Genomic DNA, 12555 nt, shown 5'->3' with positions numbered 1-12555 from the left:
GAATGAACCATTCCAATCCCGCTCCATGTTCACACATGCTCCTGCAGGGAAAATATAGAGTTAGGTTCAAGTCTGAAATTATTATCTTCTGCAAATATGAATCCTAGATCCTAAAAATCTGCAGCTTCTGGAAAATCCATCTATAACACCTGGTACTGGAATGCCTTGAAAGTCTGGCTGTGAAGCCTCATTCCACTAACCTGAGCAATCTTTTCAAGCCTTTTTTCTTCTAATGGACCAAATGTGTCCAAACCTTTTAATGCTGAGAGCCTTTGGATCCAAATTTTACTGTTTTTCTTCATTTCTAAAAATGCACTAGTTGCTTCTTAGGCTAAGATTAGTGAATCCACAGCATTGCGAGGGACAGCCCTTGTAGCATAAAGGGAATATGTATTCATATTTCTCCGGTGTTGAGCTTCAGAAGCACATCAGGGTCTTTCCCCACATCTCAGTTGATGCTCACAAATTTGGAGTAGTTTCCTGCTCAGGGGTAAGTGACTTACAAAAACAAAATCTGATGAAGTAGCCATCATGATTTACCAGGAAGCACACTCTGCTAACTGCACCTAATTTGCAACAGCAGTGTCAGAAAACGAAAGGAAGGAAGAGAATGGTTCATTCATTGGGGTTTTTTGTTCATTCGATAAATGGCAGCTTGTCCAGGTGCTGTGTTAGAAATAATTTTCAATTTGATTAAATAATTGGGGGAGGAATACGTTGCCCCATTCATTCAAAGTCCATTAGCAGTAAGGGGAAGCTGTCTGGTTCACCATAAGACGTGCAGGTGTTGCTTATATTCTGACTGCTATAAATTGCCGGAATGAGGATGGGGGTTCAGGTAGCGAGTGGTGCGATGGAGCAGGCAAAACAATCAGAATAAATCTGCGGGAGGATCCTCCCCTCTTTTGACCTAGGAGCATGTGAAGCATGTACCTAGTAGCGATGCCAATTGAGATCAAAGCTTCAAAACGACACCTTCAGCGTAACAGACTGGTTACAAGGTAAGTGCACAAAGAAGTAATAGAGGCATGGAAAGGATGGTAGCTTCAGAAGCTCATTGGGGAAGATGAAATGAAAGGAGGACAAGGCAATTCCACCAAGCGGTCTAAGTGACAAACTGTTTAGATTCTCAAAAACCTATTTGATTGTCACCCAGCCCTGAAGACACATAAAATCCATTGGTGTTAACGTTGTCAAAGCCCCTGCAAAGGACCAAAAGAGCTGCTTGATGTTGAGATTGCTGACCCATTCGGGGCCTTGCTTGTATCTAAGCCCACCCAGCCTCACAGATTAAGTGTTCATGTGCCCATTCACTGGACTAACACCGATAGGCTTTCTCAGAAGACAGGTTCAAGGTAGGACCTAAAACCTAGGCTGCTGGATTAAAAGGGAGCATATACTCTTCTAGAACGTGTTGGAAAAGACCGCAGCCAATCCCAATCCTGAAAAAGGATTGTAATTCCAAGCTTCGTACTCAAGTCTGTGAGTTTTAAATGGCAGCTACTAAAGTCAAGGTCTGGGAAGGTATCTTTCTAAATTGCAAAGAGGAACGGGAAGTGAGAAGACAGTTTCTTCTGAACTCCCTGTTGGCAAGCTCAATTTGCTCCCTGTTTCAGGGTGCTGGTTTTAAGCACCCATTTTTTTGTTGCCTTACTCTCTCCACACACCACGAGCAGACATTATAACAAATATTGGAATGCAAGATTCCTGCAAGGCCAGGTCTGTCCTGCTGAGTGCTTCAGTGCTCATGTTCCCTTCCATTGAAACTGAAACATTGGAACAGGCTGCCCAGGGAAGTGGTGGAGTCCCCATCCCTGGAGGTTTTTAAAAGACGTGTAGATGAGGCGCTTAGGGACATGGTTTAGTGGGCATGGTGGTGTTGGGTTGACGGTTGGACTCGATGATCTTAGAGGTCTTTTCCAACCTCAATGATTCTATGATTCTATGATTCTGTGATTCCAGGATAAACAGAGGGAGCTTTACTCCTTTTAGCTGTGATTTTTTTACCTCTTAACATCACTAGTGCAGTAGAGAGCAAGTGACGTGGTTATAAATTCAGGTCAGAATTGCTGCATGTGTACACATGGTTTCTACCATCAGATAAATACACAGATAAACATGTGGTAGCTATTTTAATTAATCATACCCTGGGAGCTTTGCCCATTGTGTTCCCAAGAACAGTGCACAAGATGTAGCACTCTAAAGAAATTCCACACATTGCATCAAGTGACCCCTTACCAAAAGCATGGCTGAGAAAAGCTGTAATTTCCTTATTAGAATCACATGTCAGCACCTTGCCAGCTACATTCTTGAATGCTCTTCAGCTCTTTTTTGCACTTTTTGCCCACAAACACTGCACATAAACCCATCTACAGGGTGACTCACAGCATTATTCCGTGTCATACCGCTTTCTCCGAAAAGGCTGTGCTGGAGTCATTTGATGCCGTGTTTGCTAGTGCCCTGGAGGCCTCCAGGCAATCCCCAAGTCAGCTGAGTTCATGTTACCAGGGATAAGTGAGCTGGCACTCAGACTGCATGCCTGGACAACTGTGACTTCTTTTCAGTCATAAAGTCATTTCCCAATTTATGTGGAAATTATACGTTGCTCACCAAATATAGGAAACAGGTCACGTTGCAGTCAATATTTTACAGGTGCTCTATGGCCAATTCTGGTTGTGACTCATTCAAAGCTCCCTTTGGCTTTGGTTCTTCCTAGCTGGGCTATTCACAGAAAGCAGTGTTTGTATTTGGCAGATAACCTTGTTACAAATGGGAGTAAGCACTAATTATTTACAGGGTAGATAGTTGCCCAGGGGAGCAATGCTCACCTGCTTTCCTCTTTTTCCCCTTTTCTTCCTCTATCCCCTCAAAGTCTGGATTTCTGCCTTGTGCAAGAAGGTTTCTCAAAGAGTTAAGCAAGTGGAAAATACTGAGGCTCAGGGAAGAAACAGTTTCTGGACAGCACCTCCAGGGATATTGGTTTTCAAAACCTTGAGGTCTATCTTAAAGCTAGAACTTTGCAGAGTGAGGTTTTTCCCTTTTTACCCTGGATCCAAGCTTACACAGCTCCCTTCAGGTTTTTGGGAAGTATTGCTTCCAAGCAGCTCTAAACTGGAGAAAGGCCCTTTTAGATGAGGGATTGGGGTTCTCCAAAGTGTAGATCTCCAGCGAGACTGCTAAAAAGAGGTAGTGAACTATCTGAGTAACAAGCCTGTCTATTTATGCAGGTCCTTTTAATCTCAGCTCACTCTCAAATGATTAGCAGGGTGTCCGTTGCCTGCGGAAGCTGTAGTGCTCTACATGTAGTTGGCCTTGCCTGCACTTTCAAGGCGTGATCAACCAGGTTTTCCCCTGGGCCCCAGAGAACTGTGTGATAGGTGTCAGCCTGAGGAAGAAGAACAAGATTCTCCAAGGGGAGCGTACTTGTCAGTTCTCACCATGATGGGAGATGAAGTTATGCTATCCAGGTGAACTCTCCTCCTGCTACTGGAAGCTCAGCATTCCCTGACAATTTAATGAAACTGTGAAGCTGAAAAGTTAATGTTTAAATTCATTCTGTCTAAAAGATGCTTTTAAACCATGAGTCCTTACCTCTGAATTTTTTTACTGATAGCATGAGAAGCTTTATAATCTTAGAATTCACGTTTTGTGCAGAGAGAGGTTGAAATTTCATTGGGGGTTAGGGTGGTCATGTCGAGAGACACTCTTTAGGATCATATTTGAAGACAGAAGGTGGGACTTTGAAGACTGAAGAGCACCTTTAGACCCATAAATTAGAGCTCAGCAGGTGAGAGGCTATGATTCCAGAAAGATAAAAATCCTCTTTGCAAAAGAGAGAAAAGAAAAGATTTAACCTTTTCCAGTTTCTGTTTGGATTTGAGGAAGAGTACAGGCTGATCCACTAGAATCTAGTCACATCCAGAACTGGATATATCAAGTTGCAGAACTGGTCTCTATTGTCTGGTGACTGTGCCAGCACACATAGTGGTCACCAGCGTGTGTATTTTTGTGTGATTTAATTTGTGCACTCCAGTCATCTTGTATGGACATTAGGCTGGAATTGTCAGCTCTTTAGGCCTTTCAGAAAAAAAGAACAACATCATAGGGATGGAATTAGGAGCTCACAGCAGGAGCTCACCTTCAAGCTGGGAATCCACTCAGCACTGGAGCAGTTCAGGACATGGGAACACTAGAAAAGGGTAAAATTCATATCAACAGATTGCTCAGCTGGAATAGCTGCCTGCTTGCAAGCCCAGTCATTCTTTTGGAGCCACTTTAGGTCACTGCCTGTAATGTCAGTAAAGGCAGCCCAACAGTCAGTGAAATCCTCCATCGGATTAGGTTTCTATACGTTTCCCTTGGTGACATCAAGAGAGAATTTAAAGAGAAAGCCGACAGACCTATTATTATACTGGCACAAGATATGGCTGTGATCTTTCCAGCGCACCCAAAATAAGCCTCGTCTTTGAAAATGAGTTGCTGTGTATGTCCATGGCTCAAGGGCAGCCCTGAGAGCACCCTTAGTTCTGCACAAGATACACAGAATGAAAAAGCCATCATGCGTCTCCCTTTCCTGTTAAGGAGATTTAGTTCTGTTCTGAAGCCAGAACCCTACAGCCTGCATAGAAACAGAAGTCCAAATTACTGAAGTTATGTTAACAATGGCTTTGAGAATGCCCGTGTCAGGTACATAGGTCTCTGGGGGACTTTTGGATCTCATATGTTACCTGAAATTTTCTAAAGTTTTCAGTCCATTTTCCTTGTGCTCTTTGAAATGAGACCACCACAATAGGAAAGCAGTATTTCCCAATAAGCAAAGCTTTTTTATAAGCACGAACATAATTCCTCTGTGTTGGTGTCCTTCTGTACATAAACAGCCATATTTTGCATCCTGCATTTTCCTGTTTAAAAAAAAAAAAAACCAAGCCACAAACCGTCAATAAAGCACAAAGAAGCGCTGCTGTGCCAGCTAACCAGCTAGCTTGGTGTAGCATAAGGTGCGGGAAAAAAATGGATGTGGCTTGTTGTGACTGATTAAAAGAGGCAAGGAAGGAGCATGGGGAACAATGAGTGCATGCTGTGTGGAGTGTGCATAGTCCCGGAAAGTAAGAGAGTGAAATGCTGCTGAAATATTGATAGGGCGGATAGGATCTGGAATGATTGACGGCATGTGTGTGTGTCTTGGCAAGTTTAATTGGATTTGTTGGGGTAGAGGGTGGAAGAATGTGGTGCATTTCCTTTTATGGGTTTCTTTCTTTCAGTCTCTTCTTTTTTTCTCCTATAGAATTGACATTCAGTGCATATACTTTTCATTGTCTGCATAGAAAACCTGGTCTTTATTCCCCTAAATTTTAAGGTTGAGGGAGCTGCGTAGAGGGGATGAAAAGAGATGTAAACCAACTTTCATTGCATTTTATTTACTACTTGTCTTCACTCTTCAATGAGTACTCATGCCTAGTGAGAGTGGTAACTTGCAAGGGAAAAAAAGAAAAAAAAAAAAAAGAATGTATAATTGAATAGCAGCTAAATGAATCTCAGTGTTATGATGCCAGTCGTAACAGGAATTCTGCCTTGAGGACTTGTTGTGTATACGCTCTATTTGAGTATTACTGTGCTTTTCTTTTTGGCTTGTCATCAGTAACCAGATTCCTCTCATCTTGCCACAAGTTTGAAGCTGGGACTTTAGGCACAAAGGTGTTGGGTTATACCAAAGTGATAAAGTCCAGATCCTCCAAAATGCTGATGAGCCCAACTCCAGTTTAGCCTCCTAATTTCCATTGAAACAAGTAGATGCCTGTGGGGAGCCACCTCAGCTGCTTTGATGGTCAAATCCTGGATTCCCAACAAGTTGCCAGCCACGGTGTATGTGGGCTTTTTTCTGCAAGGCTGTCTTCCAGCCTTCCCCTCTCCCTCCTGCCTTTCTCCAGTGTGAGTATCTTGTGCTTTTAAGCAGAACTGTTGAACCATCCGTTCTCTCCCTAAGTCTGATTTCTACTTACTCTGGTGTAAATCGGGAGTTCCCCGATGTCAAAGCTAGCAAGCAGAAAACCACCCTGGATTTCTGATTCCTGTAAAAGTTTTTTTGTTTTTATTTAATCAAACAAACTACTTTTATCAGTTGATTGTTTGCTACTTGCATTGAACTTACTGTTGCTGAAAAGTCCCAGCATGGGGACTGCATGGATGGCAGCCGTAAAAGTTTCACCTGCGCTGCTGGGCTTGTGTGGTGGGGTCCTGAGCTGGAGGGACACATCCATGGCAAGTAGGGAGAAGGTATTTTGGCCTCCCAGTTCTTAGTCTTTCACTGTTACAGGTTAAGAAGCAATCTAGTTATTTCATACAGGAATGTGGATCTGGAATGGACATCGTGTCTGCTGTCACAGGTGAACTTCTCCAGCTCCATCTTAAAATTAGACAAGTTTGTCACTGTGACTCCAGTTACAAAGTTACTCCCTCCTCTGACCTTTGTCTGATTTCTGCTCAGGTCTTGTAGGTCAGAGGGCTGATGCTGAGGATGACAAGGTGTTTCAAAGAGAGAACCCCAATTCTGCTCCTGGGCTCAGTGGGAGAGAAGCCTGCCTTCTGCAGAAGTGTGAGTGAAGGAGCAGTCTGGGAGGGCTTGCTTTGTGTGGGGAAGATTGAGAACTACTGACAGAGGAGACTGTATTTCATCAAAGGGTAAAAATTTTCCCTTGCTCCTGCTCCGAGTTCAGCTTGACTCACTAGCGAAAGGCTTGGTAATCCCTTTTCAAACTTGTGAGCTTTCCAGGCCCTCGGGCACGTACTTCAGAGCTGTTGGTATTCCATCTCTTGCCTCTTCCCTTCTTTTTGTTTCACCCTGCCCCACAAGCAAACTTAACAGTCTGTGAAAACCGGGGGGTAGGTAAGTACAGGGAGGGGGGCCTTAATGACATGTTCAGTCATCTCTGAAGAGATGAAGCCAAACATGTGTCTGGTAGCAGAATATTTTTGGAGCAGTTTGTCTGTTTTCAAATAACAAGCTTAACGTAATAATGTCATTACACAGCTCTAAATTCAAGGATGTGTTTTCACTGAAACACAATGGAAGCTAAGCTATCAGTCAGATACCTCGTTTTCATTGAAGTAACAGCCAGTTTCACTGGCAGAAGTATTTCTGAATTTTCCACTTTTATTTACTTAAGGCTGCTTTTGGCATGAGATAAATGTATCTTCCTGAGACTGATTAAAAGAATTCTGGGGGGAAAAAAAGGCAGAATGTAGGAGAACGTTCACTGTCTGCTTGTTTGTTTGATCTGATTTGTTTTTAATAGTGTGTGTGTTAAATTTAATTTCTGGGAAAAATTATTGATGGAAGAAACCACGCATCATTTTTCTGCTCTGGACATTGTACCTCCTTTCTTACGAAAAGCCTGAATTTCAGAAAAAAAGCAACAGAGGTAGCATTCATGAAGAGTCAACCAATGTCTTTATTACTCCACTAATCAACAAACCTCCATCTCCTGCTTGCTGTAAATCTGCTCCCATTGCCCCAGATGTTAACTCTATGGTCAGTTCTCTTTAATCTTAGCACCCTCTGCTGTGGACAGCTATAATAACATCATATTTAATTATTCTTGGTTTATAACTTATGTATCTCTCTTCGTACCAAAGGATCTACAAATGCAACACAGCTTGTGTCAATGGAGCTGCATGTATCTGGTATGAAAAATGTATTGTCTGTCTTCTGTTAATCTGGAAGGTAGCTTTTTTCAAATGCTTACCGAAGAAAAAATGAGTAGAATTACAGACAAAAGGTTTTAAAATGTTCTGGATTAGAGAAGATCCCGAACCAAAATCTTAATCTTTGCAGAAGAGAGGTGTAGACATGCAACCATGCTTGAGTCTGGAGGTCAGCTCCAGGTTGCACAGGCTATAAGAAAAAGCTTGCATTTGCCATGTTTTGTTCCTGTGGAACATGCACTGATCATACCAATTCTGCCTCTGGTGTCAGATTTTCTACACGAACAGGGGCACGTGGGTTAAAACTGGCTTTGTTGGCTGTCCCTTACCCAGACATTCTCTCTTGCCAGCACAGTCCCTAGCTAGTTCTTCAGGTCAAGGCGTCACTTGCGCCAGCAGGACTGGACCAGGACGTGGCCCATTGTTTCTTCTTATTTTTTTGAAGAAGATACCACTTTGAAAGTGCCAAAACAGACAAGAAGTGAAGAGCGAGCATACATATCTGCCTACTTTATAAAGAGAATTTTGCAGGGATTATACTTTAAAAATCAAGCTTTGTTATTGTATCTTTCTAGTAACCAGTTCCATTTTTTAATCTCTCGGTGACAGGAGAGGAGTAGATTTGATTTCAGCAGAGATACAGCCTGAAAACTGAAGGAAGAAACTGCTCCTAGTTAGGTGAGGTATGGTCAATTCTTCCACATTTGTTTACAGACAGAAAATCTCCTTTTCCTCCTTAATGAAGCTTCTTGCCATAGATCCTCAGACAGGAACACAGTTTCCAGTGACCCTTTCTTCTCTTTCTTTTCCCTCATCTCACATTTAGAACCTTTCTCCAACTCGTCAGACGTGAAGGCTAACAAGATGGCTATACCAACAGGATGCTTTTGAAAAATGCAGTGATTTCAGATAACACATAAGCAGTTCTCTGTACTTCCAGTGTCTTCCTTTAAAGGCTTAAGTATTTGTTATCAGCCCTCCCTTCATATTTTCTATTTTGTCTTCTAGAAAGCAGCATGTGTAACAGCAATAACGGTATGAATCAGTCATTTCCCTTCTCGCTGCAACTCCATCTGCTGATCACTCATACGAGAGCTCTAACAGCAGAGCTGCTTCTGAGGATTGTTGAAGACGTAGAACAGTGAAAGCCTTCTTGTCAAGCCTCCAAGAGCAAATAGCAGCAGAGATGAGATTCTGAATACGTTAGTAATAATACCATATTGATCTCAAAACACTTTACAAACATTAACTAATTAAGCTTCAAAACAGTGAAGTAAGTTTGCATTAATAAAGCCCATTTAACAGATGAAGAAGTGGAGGTAAACAAAGGGTAAGTGAAGTGACCAGAGTAAAGTGGTGAGTGAAGGTCAGGGAACGGTGTCCTGATTTCTAGTTGTTCTGCCTTTCTTGTGATCTCATTGAGACAAATTTTGCACTGAAGCTTGCAGCCGTTTCAAGTTGAATCGTTTGGGATGTTTTATTACAAGCCTGAGCATTTCTTACAAGAATCAAGATGATATAAAAGCTCTCAAAAGCAATAAACGTCTTTAGCCTCTCAGGTCCAGCTTTGATTGACAAGGGGCTATTTCTGAAAGCAGAGAGGGGGGCAGCAGTGGCCGTGGGGTTTTCTGTGTTGTGAGCCTTTCTCTTCTCATTTGTGTTGCTCTGGTGGTGCTAGCTGGATAGAAAACTGCCTTAACCTGCAAAATGGGAATTTATGTGGGCTTGACACTGATGTCATACATCTATCCCACCCTTCCTATGGGAGGAGTAAAGCCTTCTCAAGGGACTGCTCTGCTTCGGTGATCCCAGCCAGCCTGTGCAGTCTCGGGGGCTATTATAGAGTGGAATGGCTTAGAGTCAGTGGAGCAAGCCTGGCTTAAAACCAACGCAACAAAGTGGAGGATCAGGCGCACAGTAAGTGAATCATGCAGAGCAGTGCTGACCCAAACAGAGGATGACGGCTTAGAACAGGTTCCTCAGAGACGTTAAGTTATCCTTGGAAAGGCAGGTCTCAAAGCCAAGGCTTTGACTTTCTTAATGGGTTTCATTAGGAAGAAAGGAAAGGAACTGGAAAAAAGACGTGTAGCTTAAAAGAGAACAGCTTCAGCGCAGTCTAAAATTTGTTCCATTTTTCAATGAAAGAAGCCAATCCTGCCTTGAAATTCATGTCCCTTCAAAGTTCAAGGAGGCCTGTATTGTTGGCCTGCTCAGTCAGAACGCTCCAGCCACTTATTGTATGTGGATTGCACTCCGGGGACCGACTGAAAAAATATGATTTAGTGAAAGCTTGTACCCAAAACACATCATTGGCCTCTGATCTCTGAACATTTAAATATTTCAAGCTTACAAGCGGACGCTGTCACGAGGACAGACCCTGATCCCTAGCTGATTCTAGAACATCTGTTGAGGCATTTACCAAGTTAATAGATTAGCTATGAGAATCAGGCAGGTGTTTTTCACCAAAGCCAGAAAACATCAAAATCAGATTGCCCTCCAAGTCTTTCAGCACAGGCAATCGAGTTAGAATGACTCATAGAGTCTAACAGATAATAAAACACACATAACATTTGCTTTAAGGTACAGGTGGGGATATTTTGTACTGCGCTTAGGAGAAAGAAAAACTAACTCTATTTGGGAATAGAGTAATTGAATACAGATGGGAGGAGGCAAATGAAAGAATTTAGCAAATATCTCAGTGGAATAGCTAATGGGAACGAGACAGAATAGGAAATTAAAAATTATTCGAAGCAGATGGACCATTCTTTGAGTTTTTTAAAATTTATTAGGGCTGCGAAAAAAATGTGTCTGTTTATTTTCCACGGCCATGAAATTAATGACTTGGTGAGTTGTGCTTGTGCAATTTTATGACTGCCATGTCATTTGTCATAATTTGGGTGCTGTTTGATATGGATTTATGAATATTTCCTCCCCCCAACATGATTTATGGGTGTTGGTCATATATGAATTAGACTGTCACCTTTAGTATGAAAAAGTACAAATGACAGATTATAAAAAAAAAAAGTGCTCAAGTCCTTAGTGCTGGAAAGCAGAGTTCACAATCCCCTCCTCTGCTTCTTCATTGGAAGTTTTTGTTGGAGCTGACAATTAAATGTTTGGACTTGAATCAAGCATATGGGAACGTTGAGAGGGCTTGAATAGATCTGAACTCATCTGAACTTCACCTGTGAAACTCAGCTTGAGTCATCCTTTCCTTGTACTGTGCATTGAAAAAAAAAAAAATACACTACTTGCCATAGGAACAACTGATTTACTGTACCTGAGCAGCAAGTTGGCCTGGCAAATTTGCTGTCTTGCTTCCAGTAGTGGCTAGCTCTGGGTGAAGCTTCCATGAAAAGTGAAAATAATCTCACCCGATATGTCCAGTTATGCAGCACTGCATAGTTGAAACAGCGAAGTTAAAGGACACACAAACCAGTTTGTGTTTCTGTAATAATAATAGTATCCTAGGTTTAGATCCAAAGCACTAACTTTTATGCTAACCGTTATCGCTTCCACCAAAACTATTAGTATTTGCCATTTGTTTTGCAACATGTAGCAACAGCACGCACCAGTTTAGGACAGGAGAAGCAGCAGAGTTGCTCCTGGATTTGAGCCACCTGGCTTCAAGCGTATAACTGAAGCACCTAAGGTAGTACCTAATCACCCAAGGCTCCCCCATTGATGCTGGAAAGTGATACGTGGCTCCAGAGGGCAATTCAGCCCACGTGTCCCCATCCGTTGACTATGCAGGCAGACTAAAACAGTACCCCTTCCTAATTTAGCTCCCCAGTTTGGTGTAGAAAGTCATGTGGGAGGAATTAGAGCCCAGCATGCGATATAGCTTTAAAAAGAAGAAACAATACACCTTGCATGACAACAAAACGTTGCTGTTCATCTTTCATGCTGAGCCTAGCAAATGTTTCCTTTATGGGGAATATGCCTGGTTCATTCTACGGTTCTTACGCAACCATATGCTGAAGCCCATTTACTGAGGCCCAGACAACATTGCTTCTCCAGTGGGAGGCTGATAATTCTTAGTGCTAAGTATCTCTGCACTTGTGGGGAAAGGATGGATTACTTTGCAGGGAGCCACCAGGGCAGTCTTTGCATGTCTGGATAGCACCTTTTACCTCTAAGGGTAATCGATCTCCTCTTTTTTTTATAGATAGTCAAACAAGAACCCGCGTTAGCAAACCAGTGTCATGTCTGCTGTTGTGATGGTAGCTGAGATGTTTTGCAGCGGTGTTATGCAGCTTCACAGACTGGAGTTTCTTGCAAAAGTAAACCAGGATCACCTGTATTGAATTCAAGAGCGAGGTCCAGTGATCTTAGCTGACTCATCAGGAAACCTTCAGGAGAAAGTTGCGGTATGTTGATATATATCAGCAATATCCCATTGCTTGGGCCAATGGAACTTGTTTCTATCTAGCATATCTAATCAATCCATTCCCAGGCTCCTAAGTTACTTTTATTGTGTAAAAGTTACTTTTATTGTGTAAAAGTAACTGATTGTTAAGTTGTCTGGCAGTTCTAAGGTGAAAATTTTTCAGAATCCAGAACACTGAAAAAAATTCAGTTTCAGTCAAGTAAAATATTTTGCTTAAATGAAAATGAAATGCTCTGCTTGGGATTTACCTAGTTTAAGAAGTTTTTTTTCTTACTTGAAAAATGTTTCCAAACAAGCTCCTTTTGAATTTTTTTTAGACATCTTTTTTTAAAATTACCAAACGTGAATCGTCTCAGTCCTTTTCAAATATTTTGAGTTTTGTTCCTTTATGGAAATAAGTGAGTGAAAATGAAGCAAACTTGCAGAACCTTTTGTTTCACCAAGCCTGCGTTCATCCCAAAAAA

At 42.0% G+C, this 12555-nt stretch overlaps 1 long non-coding RNA gene across 1 annotated transcript in view; it reads left to right on the top strand.

Annotated features, from left to right (window-relative positions):
- LOC143160601 (uncharacterized) overlaps positions 1-11938 on the top strand; it is a 131737-nt gene extending 119799 nt beyond the window's left edge. Inside the window, exon 3 of the long non-coding RNA XR_012995414.1 lies at positions 11870-11938. This is a non-coding gene — a long non-coding RNA (uncharacterized LOC143160601). The remainder of the gene's footprint in view (positions 1-11869) is intronic.
- Positions 11939-12555: the final 617 nt, after the last annotated feature.

The sequence above is a fragment of the Aptenodytes patagonicus genome, chromosome 5 (genome assembly GCF_965638725.1).
Source record: "Aptenodytes patagonicus chromosome 5, bAptPat1.pri.cur, whole genome shotgun sequence".
Lineage (NCBI taxonomy): Eukaryota > Metazoa > Chordata > Aves > Sphenisciformes > Spheniscidae > Aptenodytes > Aptenodytes patagonicus.
The sequence above is the reverse complement of the archived record's forward strand: the minus strand, read 5'-3'. Positions and strand labels throughout refer to the sequence as shown.